We start from the raw sequence: 14,705 nt of genomic DNA, 5'->3' as shown, positions 1-14,705 counted from the left end.
TCCCTTCAGTATAATGGTTACATTTGTGAGAGCTCATCGAGGATCCTTCATGTTAAACAGAAGTGATCAAAGTGCTAAAAAGGATTAGGAGACCTCAGGATCAGCTCTCACTTGTAAAGAACTTGGATTCTGTCATTCCCATTCTTACAAGAAAAAAAGGGAATAAACTGAAAATCAACCACTTTTCTCAGACCCAGTAGAGATATGAGTCTGTGGGTGTCTTGGTCCGTTCAGGCTGCTGTAACAAAGTACCATAGACTGGGTGGCTTATAAACAACAGAAACTTTTTTCTCACAGTTCTCGAGGCTAGACATCTGAGATCAGAGCCAGCATGGTTGGGTTCTGGTGAGAGTCCTTTTCTGGGTTGAAGACTGCTAACTTCTTGTTGTATCCTCACATGGTGGAATTGGGGTGAGGGAGCTCGCTGGGCTCTCTTCTATAAGGTCACTAATTCCATTCATGAGGGCTCCACCCTCATGACTCCATCACCTCCCGAAGGCCCCCACCTCCTAATATCATCACATCAGATGTTAGAATTTCAACATATAATTCTGAAGGTATACAACCTCAGTCTATAACAGTAGGGCAAGCTGCCACCCTGAAATCTTTAGAGAAAGGAAAATCCGAGACACATCTGAGATGTACTTACCTGGAGCAGAAGCTGATGGAGACGTAAACTAATAGGAAAATTTAAATAGTAATTTTGATGAATTTTGAGAGGTTAAGCATGGACTAGCCTGAGAGTGAGAAACGTCTGAAGCCTTCAGATTTGTTTCGGGGTGGGGCATACATTTTTGTGGGCTCTACCTCCAGTAATCCCCTCAGGTGATCATTGTTAAGATGCCAGAAAAGTCCCCTCATGGCTGTGGCAGGGGCAGGGGAAGAGTAATCATTATGAAATATACCCAGAGTGTTCTTCATAATAAGGACCTACTCTCCAGGGAGAAATCTATTCCAGAGCCTTATCCCACCTGGGGGAAGGGCATTCCTCCTGCTCAGTCCCCTCTAACTTACTGACTCACTTAGGGGAGAAATTGATGCCAGTAGAGAATCACTTGTGAAGGTCACAGGCCAGAGGTACAGCTCACCAGAACACTGAGATTTAATCATAAGGTTAGGGAATGCTCTCCCTCCACTCCAACAGGGCTCCAGTACAATAAGCTTGAAGACAGGCCTGTGGCCTGGGGGTTAGGGACCCCTGTTATATAGGATAGAGACTTGCATCCACATAAAGAAAGGAAGAACATTAGATAAGAAATGAAATCTTTTTATTTTTCTTAGTTGATCTAAAAATAACTATTTAAGGTAATAATAATAATGATTTATTGGGTGATTATAGCATATGTATAAGTGAAATAAATGAAAGTAATGTCATTAGGGGATGAGTGAGAGGAAGTGGGAATACTCTATTATAATGGACCTGCACTACACATGAAGTAATATAGTGTTATTTGAAGGTGGACTTAGATAGTTAAAAATGTATTTTGGAAACTCTAGGGCAACCAGTAAAAAAATGTTTAAAAAGAAACATAATTGATGTCCTAATGGAGGAGATAAAATGGAACCATATAAAATGCTCAATTAAAATCAAAGAAGGCAGAAGAAAGAGAAAGAGAAAAAGAAACAACAAATTCAAGGAATAGAACAGAGTTACAAACATAGTAGATATTAATCTAACTATACCAATAGTCACTTTTAATGTGAATTATCTAAATATACCAATTGAAAGAGAGAAATTGTCAGAGTGGATTAAAAAAAAAAGATCTAACTATGATACTGTCACTGTCTACTCTGTGTTCTTACATACACCTGATATCCTTAAAATAAATTTCCTATTTTTTTATTAAACTATATCCAAGTTTACTTGTAACCCAAAGAGTCCAAACTAATACTCTACAGAAGACTGCAATCAGCATAGATAAGACAATATGTGCACATGCATTATAAAGACATTTAAAAACAATGAATGCATGCATATTGAGAAAGCCTTCCTCAGATTATTTGGGACACACATGGGAAATGTGGCAGAAGGAAGCATAAAGGTTGCCATGTTATAAGCACAGCATCCGGGGGAAAAATTAAAGGGATAGAAGAAGACGTACTACACTATAATACTATCCAGAAGAAATCTGTAGTAGCTATATTAATTTCAGACAAAGCAGACTTCAGAACAAGGAAAATTATCAGGAATAAAAAGAGACATTATATAATGATAAAGGGGTCAATTCTCCAAGAATACAAAATAACCCTGAATGTATATGCACCTAACAAGAAAACATCAAAATACATGAACCAAAAATGGATAGAATTGAATGGAAAAATAGACAAATCCACTGTTGTAGCTGGAGAGTTCAACACCCCTGTTTCAGTAACTGATAGACCAAGCAGACAATCAGTAAGGATATTGAACCTGAATAACACTGTCAGTCACCTCAATCAAATTGACATTTATAGAACACTCCATCCAACAAGAGCAGAATATGCATTCTTCTCAAGCTCACATGAACGTTCACCCAACAAAGACCACTTTCTGGGCCATAAAACATACTTGAACAAAATAGGTATAGGATCTATATGAAGAAACTGCAATGCTCTAATAAAAGAAATCACAGAATAGATATCAATAAATAGATATTCCATGTTCATGAATTGGAAACTCAGTATATTAAGATGTCAAATTTCCCAACTTGATGTATAGATTCAGCATGATCCAAACCCAATGTTATTTTGTGGATATCAACAAAAAGATTCTAACATTTATATGGAAAGGCAAAAGATCTGGAATAAGCAAAATGGTCTTGAAAAAGAAGAACAAAATCGGTGGTTTCACCTACCCAATTTCAAGACTTACTGTAAACCTCAATAATCAAGACAGTGTGGTATTGGTGAAAGAACAGACATGTTGATTAATGGAACAGAATAGAGAACCCAGAAATAGACTTACACAAATATAGTCTACTTACCTTTGACAATGGAGAAATAATAGTCTTTTCAACAAATGATGCTGGAACAAATGGATGTCCATATGCAAAAAAAAATTGAACCTACACCCAGACCTTACATTTTTCACTCAGATTAACTCAAAATGGATCAGAGACCTAAATATAAAATTCAAAACAAAAACTTCTAGAAGAAAACATAGGAGAAAATCTAGATGACCTTGGGTTTGGTAATGAGGTTTTAGATACAACACTAAAATCATGAGCCATGGAAGAAAACTTGATGTTATTAGACTTTGTTAAAATTAAAAAGTCTGCTCTGTGGAAAACAAGCCACAGACTGGGAGAAAATATTTGCAAAACACATATCTGATTAAGCACTAGTGTTTAAAATATACAAAGAATTCATAAACTTCATTATAGGGAAACAAACAACTCAAAAATGGGCAAAAGATCTGAACAGACACCTCACAAAGAAGATACACAGATTTCAAATAGCATGTGAAAAGATGCTCAACATCGTTTGTCATTAGGGATTTCAAATTAAAACAATGAGATGCCACCACATACCTATGGAATGGCAAAACTCCAAAAAACCTGACACTACAAATTGCTGATGAGGGTGTGAAGCAACAGGACTTCTCATTCATTGCTGATAGAAATGCAAAATGGACAGCCACTTTGGAAGACAGTTGGGCAGTTTCTAACAAAACTAAACATTGTCTTACCATGCAGTCTAGCAATCATGTTGCTAAGTATTTATCCAACTGATTGGAAAACTTATGCACACAGGAAAGTCTGCATAGGACTGTTCATAGCAGCTTTATTCATAATCTGCAAAAGAAGGGAAGCAACCAAGATATCCTTCAATAGGTGAATTGATAATCAAACTATGGTACCTACATGCAGTGGAATATTATTAAACATTAAAAAAGAGCAATCAAGCCATTAAAATATGGTTGAATCTTAATTGTGTATTGCTAAGTGAAAGAGTCTGGAAAAGGCAAAACTTTTTGATGAAAAAGAGATGGTAAAAACATCAGTGATTGTCAGGTGTTTTGGGGCAATGCAGGAAGTAGAATAGGAGAAGAGGTGAAGCACAGGAGACTTTTTTAGAGTGGATAAATTATTGCATATGATACTGTAATGGTGAATACATAATACGACACATTTGTCAAAACCCATAGAACTTTACAGTACAAAGAGTGAACCTTAATGGATGTAAAGTTAAAGAAAATCATTTAGGAAGTTGGGGGATCCCAGGATGGGATGTAGAATGGGACAAAACAACTTGTGTTATACATGTATGAAGCAACTTCATTGATGGGAGTAGGAGGAAAATGCGCTGACCTAAGTAACCTTGGAAATTAGTAGTCTGTAAGATCTAGGCCCTGTACTCTAGTTGATAAAGTTGTTTCCTATGGGATATGGGTTAACAATTTTGGTACCACTATACAATACTGGAATTGAACAATTAAGAAAATGATGTAGTAGGGTGAGAGCCAGGTGTCTCACTGTTGGAGAGGGAGGGGCAAGAGGAAACCAAGAGGACCCTAAGGAAACATGATTACTAAAAGTAATATGTATCTCGGATGGGATTCTGAAATAAGAAAAGGACATTTAGGTAAACAGTATAGAAATCTGGATAAAGGGCCGACTTTAGTTAATCATGAATCAGTGTTGGTTCATTAGTTAGTAAGTATACTATACCAATGTTAGATGTTAACAAGGGAAAATGGGTGTGGGGTTTATGTGAACTCTCTGTATGATCTTTGCAATTGCTCTGTAAATTTAAACTGTTCTAAAATAAAAAGTTTGGGAAGTTCCCTGGTGGCTTAGTGGTTAGGATTCTGAGCTTTCACTGCCATGGCCCATGTTCAGTCGCTAGTTGGGAAACTGAGATCCTGCAAGCTGCATGGCATGGCCAAAAATAAATAAATAAATAATTTGTTTAGAAAAAAGCATTATAGAGAAGTGAGAGTTCCTCAGAATTGCAATTAGAATGATCTAAACTGATATTTAATCTGTGTATGACAGTAAAAGAATAAATGAAACAATATTGAGTGCTAAAATTTTGAAGAAAGGATTAGAGAAAACCACAATGAGATACCAATAAACCCATTAGAATGAGTAAAATTTTTTAATTTGACAATATTGAGTGATGATGTTGGCAATGATGTGGAGATATTGGAACTCTCATACATTGCTGATGGGATTGTAACATGCTACAACCTCTTTGGAAAACTGTTTTTGACAGTTTTCTTATAAGTTAAAAATTCACTTACCCTATAACCCAACAATTTAATTTCTAGGTGTTTCCCCAAGAGATATAAAAGCATATGCACGCACAAAGGCGTGTTCGTGAATGTTCATACAAGTTTTACTCATACTTGCCCAAAGCTGGTAACCACCCAAACTGGTGACTCACTAAACAAATTTTGGTATTTTTATGTAATGGAATACTACTCAGAATTAAAAAAGAACAAACCTACTGCGTATGCAATGAAATGGATCAATATAAAAGACATTATACTGAGTGAAAGAAGCCAGACAGAAAAAGAGTATATACTATATGATTCTATTTTGATGAAGCTCGAGGAAAGGCAAATCTAATCTATAGTGATAGCAGATCAATGGTTGCTTGAGGCTGAGGATGGGAGGTGGAAATTGAGAAGGAACAAAAGGGAACTTTTTAGGATAATGAAAATATTAAATATCAATTCTGGTGATGGTTATGCATATGTATATGTTTATCAACACTCATCTAACATTGTACACTTAAAATGTGTGCATTTTATTATAAATCATTTCATAATGAAGTTTATTTTTAAAAAGGAGTAGAGGGGGAAATGACAGATTAGAAGGTGAAGGTGATTAAATTTATGCAAAATTGACATCCTTGAAGAAGGATACCAAACAAATAGAACAACAGCAACAAAATCTTCAAAGTACAATTCAAGAAGAGTTTCTAGGAAAAAGAAAAGGCTCAAACTAAAGCTTGACAGATTCATCATATCCCAGGAATATTTGATACAGAAAAATCAACACTGAAATTAGAGTATTTATTAGGTATCAAAGCAAAATAAAGAATATTTGGGGCTTCCATGTAAAAAATCAGGTTACTGCATATTGTAACAGAAAAAGACTAAAAAATACCAAATGTATCTGTTGCTATCAATAAATGCAAGTGGATAAACTAACTTACTAAAAGGAGAAATATTCTGGCTGGATCACAGTGCAAGACTCAGCTATTTGCAGTAATGAATAGACACAAAACATGATAACCAAGAAAGTTTAAAATAGAGATATGGGGCAAAATTCTGGCCTATATAAACAAAAGGAATGCAAAAATGATCACAATAAAATTCAGGGCAAAAAGTATTAAATGGGGGTAAATAAAGGCAATTTATATTAAGGGGCAAACTGCACAATGAAGACCTTACATTTAAATTTATATACCAATTACAATATCATCCTAATTTATGAAGCAAAAATATAAGGAAATAAAAGAAGAGATAGAAATACAAGTAGGACACTTCATCTCTCCTAGCCTAAGAGTTAAAGTTCAGTAAGCTGAGAGAAGACTTAAATAAAATACATAAGACAAATTTAATGCACTGAACTTTACATACCCAAAACAAATAATCATTATCTTCTCAAGAACCATATAACATAACATTCTCCAGTCCCAATGCAAAAAAACTAAAACTCAATGGCAAAACTAGAAGACAAAGAAAAGCAAAAAACCATCACCAACTGCTGAATCAAAGAGAAAATCAAAGCAAAAATTAGAGAATATTTAGAAAATAATGGTAATAAAAACATATTTAAACTGATGAGATATGACTAAAGTAGAGAGAGAAAAATCATAGCAAAAGACATAACAGTTATAAATAATAAAAAAGAAAATTAATAATCTAACTCAAGAAGTTAGAAAGAGAACAATGGAATAAAGACAAGGAAGCAGAAGGAAAACGAATATAAGAGTAGAACTTAATGCATTAGAAAGTAAAAAAAAGGTATAACTAATAAGTAAAAGGAGTTATTTAGAATAAGAACAAGAACCTAATCAAGAAAAAAGGAGAAAGCACAAAATGTAAAGAACAATGAAAATAATCTGAGAGTAAACTAAAATAATTATGTCTAATTTGTTCAGTTTCAAAATAAGATTTCCAGGGAAATATGAATATCTAATTTTAACCTTAGAAAAGACAGTAAAATCTAAACAGACCATTAGATAGAGAAAAGTTAAGTGTTAAAGATTTAGTAAGCTATCTTCCACCAAAGAAAAGCCCACATGGTTTCCCAGGGGAAATTGAACCAAAATTCTAAGGAACCGAAATGCTTTAAATTTTTTTTTCTTGAAAATTAAAGAATAACGTTCTGTAAGTATATGCACTGAGGTACTCCCTTTTTTCCCAAAGATAGCAATAATGGACAAAATACTCAAACAGAAAATTAAACAAACATAGCCAGTTTCAAAAAACAAATTCAATATCTCTATGCACTGGGAAACAGGACAGTAACACGAAGTGCAAACCTCAGCTAAAGAACTGGCAAACTGGGTTCAGAACCTGCCATGGCAGCTTTTTCAGGGTCAACTCGGTCATCACCAGAAATCAGAGGCTGTACCAGGACTCCCCAATCTGTGAAAGGAGGCTGAAAAATCATTGCCAACTGCTGCCTTACAAGACTTGCATGAAGCTCTGGTCCTGGGGAGACACAGTTTATGACCAGGAATTAAATCAAGCTGTCCACTGACAGCTTGGTAGCATATTTGCCATTGCTTCAATATCACCATAGGGCAGGAACCCTACACTGCCAGATAAGACCTGGTTCAGGACCAAGAGGATGGGGTAGAACCACTAGTCTGGCTGGTGGGAGAGTGAAGAAAGAGACATTTTCCAACATACAAAGACTAAAAGTGTTTATTACCCTTCAGCAAGAAGAAAAGAGGAAAGCTGTGGGATTCAAGAAACAGTGGTGAACACAGAAATTAATAAATGTGTGGATAAATTTAATTAGCTGTAGACTAAAAAAGCCATTAACTTTTTGTGTATAGAAAAGTGAAACACATTATGGAAATCAGTATTAGGTGGGTTACAGCATGTTCAGATTCTTGTTTTATTTGTGACTTTAGCCTTTTTATAAGAAAATTAGCTACGTATATATGCTGAAACTTCAAGGGCAACCCTTAGAAGAACAGAAATCCACTCAGCACAGAGGGAGGTAAAAGAATATAGAAAACCTTATTTGTTAAACCACAACAAATTACTGCAAGCTCGGTAACTTAAAACAACTGAAATTTATTCTCTCAGCGTTCTGGAGGCCAGAAGTCCAAAATCAAAGTGTCAGTAGGGCTGTGCTCCCTCTGAAGTGTCTAGGGGAGATCTTTCTCTGCGTCTTCCAGCTTCTGGTGGCTTCAGGAGTTCCTTTGGCTTGTGGCTACATAACTCCACCTCTGCCTCCTTTGCATGGCCTTCTCTTCTCTCTGTCTCTCCCCTGTGTGCCTCTTATAAGGACACGTGTCATCAGGTTTAGGGTGCATCTGAATAATCCTGGATGGTCTCATCTCAAGATTCTAAACTTATTTACATCTGCAAAGGCCCTTTGTCCAAAAGAGGATACATTCACAGGCTCTGAGGGTCAGGAAGTGGACATGTCTTTTGTGAGGGCACCATTCAACCCACTATAAAGGTTAACTTACCTATTATAACAAGAAAGAGAGACTATCAAATTGGATTTTTATAATATATCTATACACCAATTACAAATGATATGCCTAAAAGTAAATTACATATAATGATTGAAAATCAAGGGAAAAATATATCTACCAAGGAAGTGCTAATCAAAAAAGTTATAGCAATGTTAAAGCAGACAGCTTATAACTTGCATTGTCACTTTATTTTTAATGTCTTTTGATGAACAGTTCTTAATTTTATAGGGGCAAATTTGTCAGTATCTTCACTTTTTTTTTTTTTTTTTTTTGCGGTATGTGGGCCTCTCACTGTTGTAGCTTCTCCCGTTGCGGAGCACAGGCTCCGGATGTGCAGGCTCAGCGGCCATGGCTCATGGGCCCAGCCGCTCTGCGGCATGTGGGATCTTCCCGGACCGGGACATGAACCGGCATCCCCTGCATCAGCAGATGGACTGTCAACCACTGCGCCACCAGGGAAGCCCTATTTTCACTTTTTGAGTCTTAAGATCTTCTTATCTATCCCCAAATCAGAATAATATTCACCTATATTTTCTATTAAAACTTATAAAGTTTTGCTTTTGACATATAAGTTTGTGATCCACCTGAGTTAATTATTTGTATGGTGTGAGGTGTAGGGATCAATTCCACTTTTTTTCAATATGGATAACAGTTTTTATTTTCAGATTCACTTACAGAATAATACCTCTTTTCAACACTCAGCTGCCCTGACAGATAAGTGAGTCTGTTTCTGGGATCTCTATTCTATCAAGTGTTCAGAATGTTTATCCTATCCCTATACTGTGTTATCTTGGTTACTATAGCTTCATAATAAGTCCTAATAGCTGGTAGGACAAGTCTTTCCTCCCTACTTTTTTCTCTAGAAGGTATTGACTTCTTTGGACCTTTTATTCTTCTATAACAATTAAGAGACAGTAAAGATCTAAATAAAGAAATCTATTATGTTCATGAACAGGAAGATAACAATATAAAGATGCCAGTTCTCCCCAAAATGATCTATGAAATTCCAATCACAGTTCCAACAGGTTGTTCATGGAACTTGATAAGCTGCTTGTTCTCTTTGATCCAGCAATTCTATTTCTAGTAGTATACCCTACGTATACTAGCACATATAGGCAAAGTGAATGTACAAAGAAATTCACTGCAGCATTATTGATACTAGAAAAAACATTAGAAACAATATAATATCAACAGAGATGGAACTGATTAAATTATGGAACATCCATATGAAGAAATATCATAAAAAAATTTTAAAGACAAAGCCAACTCCATATACATGTACTATGTCGTGACCTCCAACATACATTGTTTAATGGAAAAGAAAGGAGCATAGTAATTTAAATTATACTTCTAAATTATTAATTTTGATTTTAATCGTTATCATTAATATCACTAATATTTACTGAGCATTTATTATGAGACAGACACTTTCCTAGGTGACAGAGCATGGCTGAGATGTTTTTACCCTAGTGGAGTTTTGAGAGGCGGCATTGCCAGTCATCTACCATTGCCAGAGAGAAGGGCGGTGCAGTGGAGGCAGCACACACTTATATTTAACTTGAGGATTCAGCCCTGTGTTGAGGAAGAGGGAGGCAAGCTGGAAGACACCGCATCTATCGTGTGGGCCGTCCTATCCACCATTCCACTCAGTGAGCACATGGACAGAGGAGAAGGACCCATAAGGGATATCAACATTGAAATAGTATTAAGACATTGACTGAGTGTCTCAAAGGAGAACTGGGGATGATAAAAGTCTATGACGTAAGAAATTATTTATGTGGGGCCTTTTGGTTTCAAGTAGCAGAAACCAAATTCAAACTGCCTTAAGCAAAAAGGTGAACCTATTGGCTCACATATCTGAAAAGTCCAAAAGAAGATTGAACGTCGGGCATCACTGGATCCACTCAAAAGGCATTACTGGGACTCTCTCTCCCTTCATTTCTTGGCTCAGCTTCCATCTAGGTGGGATTCAGTCTCAGGCAAACTCCCTTCTCAGGTGGCCTTCAGCAGATCCAGAATTTCATCCTTCCAGTTTAAACCCTTGTTTGCAAGAATTCTAACAAAAGCCCTGGCTATGTTTGGACCACATGCCCACACCCTGGCACTGGGAAAGGGGTCAATTCCATATAGTTCAACCACATAGACTGAAGCAGATGGTATCAAAGAAAAAACAGAGCTGTTTTCAATAGAATGAGTGTGAATAGATAGATGCTGAGCAGGCAGAACCTACAGTTGTCTACAACTGGGGCTTAACCTAGTTTGGAGACCTAGGAATGGCTATTTTGGGAATATGGAATTCAAGGTGGGGGTCTAGAAAACTCTAGCAAATATGAAAATGCTTACTGCTCTGCTGAATAAAGCTCCTTGGAGAAGGTGGCTTTTATTGCTTCTACCCTTATGTTATGGTATTTAAGGGTCCCCTAAATTGGGAGGTAATAGAGGAAGAGCCGTGATAGACTTGTCTTTTACTTTTGCCTTTATCTTGCGTCTCTCCCTGAGTTTAGGAGCAACGTCTTATTCATATTATATTCCTAGCACTTAGCCTGGTCTGTAGTGGGGAATAAATAAATATTTGACAATCAAAGGATAAACTAATGAATAAAATATAAGTTCTAAGAGTATCTTTAGTCATTAGATCTTCTAAACCATATTCTTGCAATGAACTGTTTTGCCTTCCCACTTCACTTGCCATTCTTTTTCCTGGTTTCCCTGGCTCTTCTGCCCCTTGATTTTGTATCCTGGTTCCTGATAACCACTTCAGGCTACTCGTGTTTTTATGACTCATTTCAACTCTCTGTTAGAGTCCTCATTCTTCCATAGAAGTTCAACCCTCAGTTTTTATACGGCTACATTGATGCTCAGTTTGAAAATGATAGTTTCAAGCCTCCCTTGTAGCTAAGAATGGTCATGTGACTTAGTTCTGGATGATGGGAGGTAAGCAGAGGCATATGACAACTTCCAGGAAACTTCCGTGGTCGTTAGCCTCCAGAGATGGCCCCCAACAATTCTTCCCCTCCTGTACACACCACTCTTCACATCAAGAGGTGGAGTGTGTCGACTATCACCCCTTCTTTGGGCTTGTCCTGTGACAGCTTTGACCACTAGAATGCAGAGGAAGGACATTCAGGGAAGTCCAAGCTTAGGCTTCAAGAGGATTGGGACTTTCACTTTCTTCCTCTTGGGACACCCATGCTTGGAATGATTTTTTGAATGCACTTCCATGCTATGAGGAGCCCAAGCAGCTGTGAGGAAAAATCCTTATGAAAGAGAACGGAGGCTTCAGGCAATGGCCCCAGCAAGCTCCTAGCTAATAGCCACTGCCAACTTTCCAGCCTTGTGGTTGAGGACATCTTGGACCTATCATTTGTCCCAGAATGCTGGCCAACACCAAGTGAAGCAGAAGAACTGTGCATTCTACTCACAGAATCATGATGTATAATAAATTATTACTGTGTTAAGCCACTAAGTTTTGGGGTGGCTTGTTATGCTTCAGTAGAAAATGAAAACACTTTCCTTAAAATATGGTTATCATACATTCTTCGCCTCTTCTTTTTCCCTTTCTCCTTCATGTATATAGGAATATATACATGATAAATAGAGCTGAAGCAATCATACTGGACTATGAGGTAATCTTAGGAATGTAGGTCATGCAAGAGAAAATAACTTGAAGTATCTCTACTTCATGTAAGAAATATAGCTTCTATCTTGAATAAGCCACTCTTATTTTGGGTCTCTGTTCAAGCTGAACCTAATTCTAACTGTATTGACTCATTCTCAGGCACCATTCAAATGATAACATCTGCACATCCCCTCAGTTTTTTCAGTTTGCTTGTTCTTCCATTTATTTTTTAATTAATTTTTGTTTTATCAAATATATGTGTATACAGTTTTAAAATCCACATAATTTTGGAGTTCCAGTTCCTGACAACATGAAGGGTCAGCTTAATCTCACTAATTCCTTCCTCCAAATCCTACTTCATAAATATCACAAAAGCCAGAAGGAAGTTGTGTGAAACTGACATAAATGCATGAGAAAACTCTGTGCAACAGGAGGTGTTTAGGTCCTGGTGTGGGGGAGAAGTAGAAGCCCAGAGCCAAACACGGCTGAGCCCCATGGATGAAAACCAGGTCAGGTGGGTTGCGGAGACTTTGAGATGTGCCTTTTGCTCTTTAACATTGTCCTGGGCAGACTTTGCTCATCTCCATGCCATGGTGAAGCAGAAAAAAACAGCAGCCAGCCATGGACTGTCAGGACTACCGGTGTAACATCAGAGCAGGCACACTAGCCAAGTTGGGTTGTTAAGAGCTGGTTAATAATGGGTGCAAGCAGACTCGCCATCCCCTTAGCATTCCTTGCTTGCCCCACCCTGCGTTATGGTGACTGCTGCTTCACAGACAACGTTTGAAAAATAGCAGGTCCAGGATGGAAGTCTAAACCGTGAAGTCCTGAGGTGTGTTCTCATTCTCTCTCTGCAACCCCTATGTAAACTTACCAGGAAAGGTAGAAAGTAGGGCTTATGCTTTGGTCCTCCTCACCAGCTCAGATGTCAGTACTTCTAGGATTGGATTTCTCAGTCTTGGCTCTATTGAAATTTGGGGCAGATAAATTATTGTTGGTAGAGGATGTCCTGTACACTGTAGGGTTTTTAGGAGCATCCCTGACCTCTACCCACTAAAAGCCAGTAGCAATACTCTATTACTGCCCCTCGCCCAGATTGTGGCAACCCAAAATGTCTCCAGAAACTTCTAAATGTCTCCTGTTGGAGCAAAATCACCCCTGGTTGAGACCTCTATTTTAGGAGAATGGGTATAGGACCCCTGCATTGCAATGTGATAGCCCTGAGTATGAACTCATAGGAAAAAATAATTAGGCTTGTTGGGAGAGCCACTGGGATAAGAGAAAAACAACAAATGGAAAACTCAAGTATATTAAAAATATAAGAAAGGATACTGCTATAATGCCAAAGGCATAAAGGAGACCCAAGAATTTCTGGGTATGAAAAAAAAAAAACTGAAACCAGAAATTCAATAGGTTGACTATTGAATAGTAGATGGAATAGCAGAATAAATGTAGAATAAATAAATGAAGTGGAGGATTAGTTCCAGAAAACATCAGGATGGGTTATATAGTTGAAATATTAAAAGGAAAAGTGAAGGGACACAGTAAATAAAAATATAAGGATCAACATTCAAATAATAGAAGTCCCAGAAGAAGAGGAAAAATAGAGATAGTGGAACATTTAAAGATATAGTAACAGAAGATTTCTCAGGTTAGAGAAAGTTTTAAAACCTCAAAGTACAAATATAGGAACTTAGACAAATATGATCAATGAGGAAAAACATGCCTAGATATATTTTTGTATCATTTACGTGCATTGAAGATGAAGGGAAAAGTCTAAGCAGTTCTAGATACAAAGCAAATTGCCTCCAAAGAACAAGAATCAGACCAACATCATATTTTTCAGAAGCAACATCTGCAAGGAGATCGCAGAGCAATACTTCAGGTGTTGAAGTAAAAAAACCTGGGACCTAAATTCCAAATCCAGCTAAACTACCATTTAAATATGATGTCAAACTAATTATTTTTACCATACGAAGACCCCCTTTGAAAACCTTCTGAGAAGAAGTGCTCTAGCAATAAGCAAAAAAACACCAAGGGGACGTGACCAAAACTGGAAAGGTAGATAAATAACTTGGTGAATTTCACTGTTGTAAAACTCAGCAATCATTACAATGAAATAAGCAAACAAAACTTTACATGCATGGCAATCAGTAACTAAAATTGATCAGCTAGACTGAAATTTCTTTTACTTAAAATTATACATTCAATTTTATTCTTCTGGTTGTTGCTCATAACTACTAAAATAAAACTTGGTTTAATTTTACACTTTGTAATGGCAAGTAACAAGGATGACAAAAACAAAAAGAAGATGTGATGAATAGAATACATGAGAAGAAGGCTGATATTATTTTTAAAGAAATTTAAATATAAGAGTAATTGCAATAAGTAGAAATAGATAAAACAGTATAAAATATAAAAACACAGAGAG

This window comes from Stenella coeruleoalba, assembly GCF_951394435.1.
Source record: "Stenella coeruleoalba genome assembly, chromosome: 11".
NCBI classification, from domain to species: Eukaryota; Metazoa; Chordata; class Mammalia; order Artiodactyla; family Delphinidae; genus Stenella; species Stenella coeruleoalba.
This window is presented reverse-complemented; position numbering follows the sequence as displayed.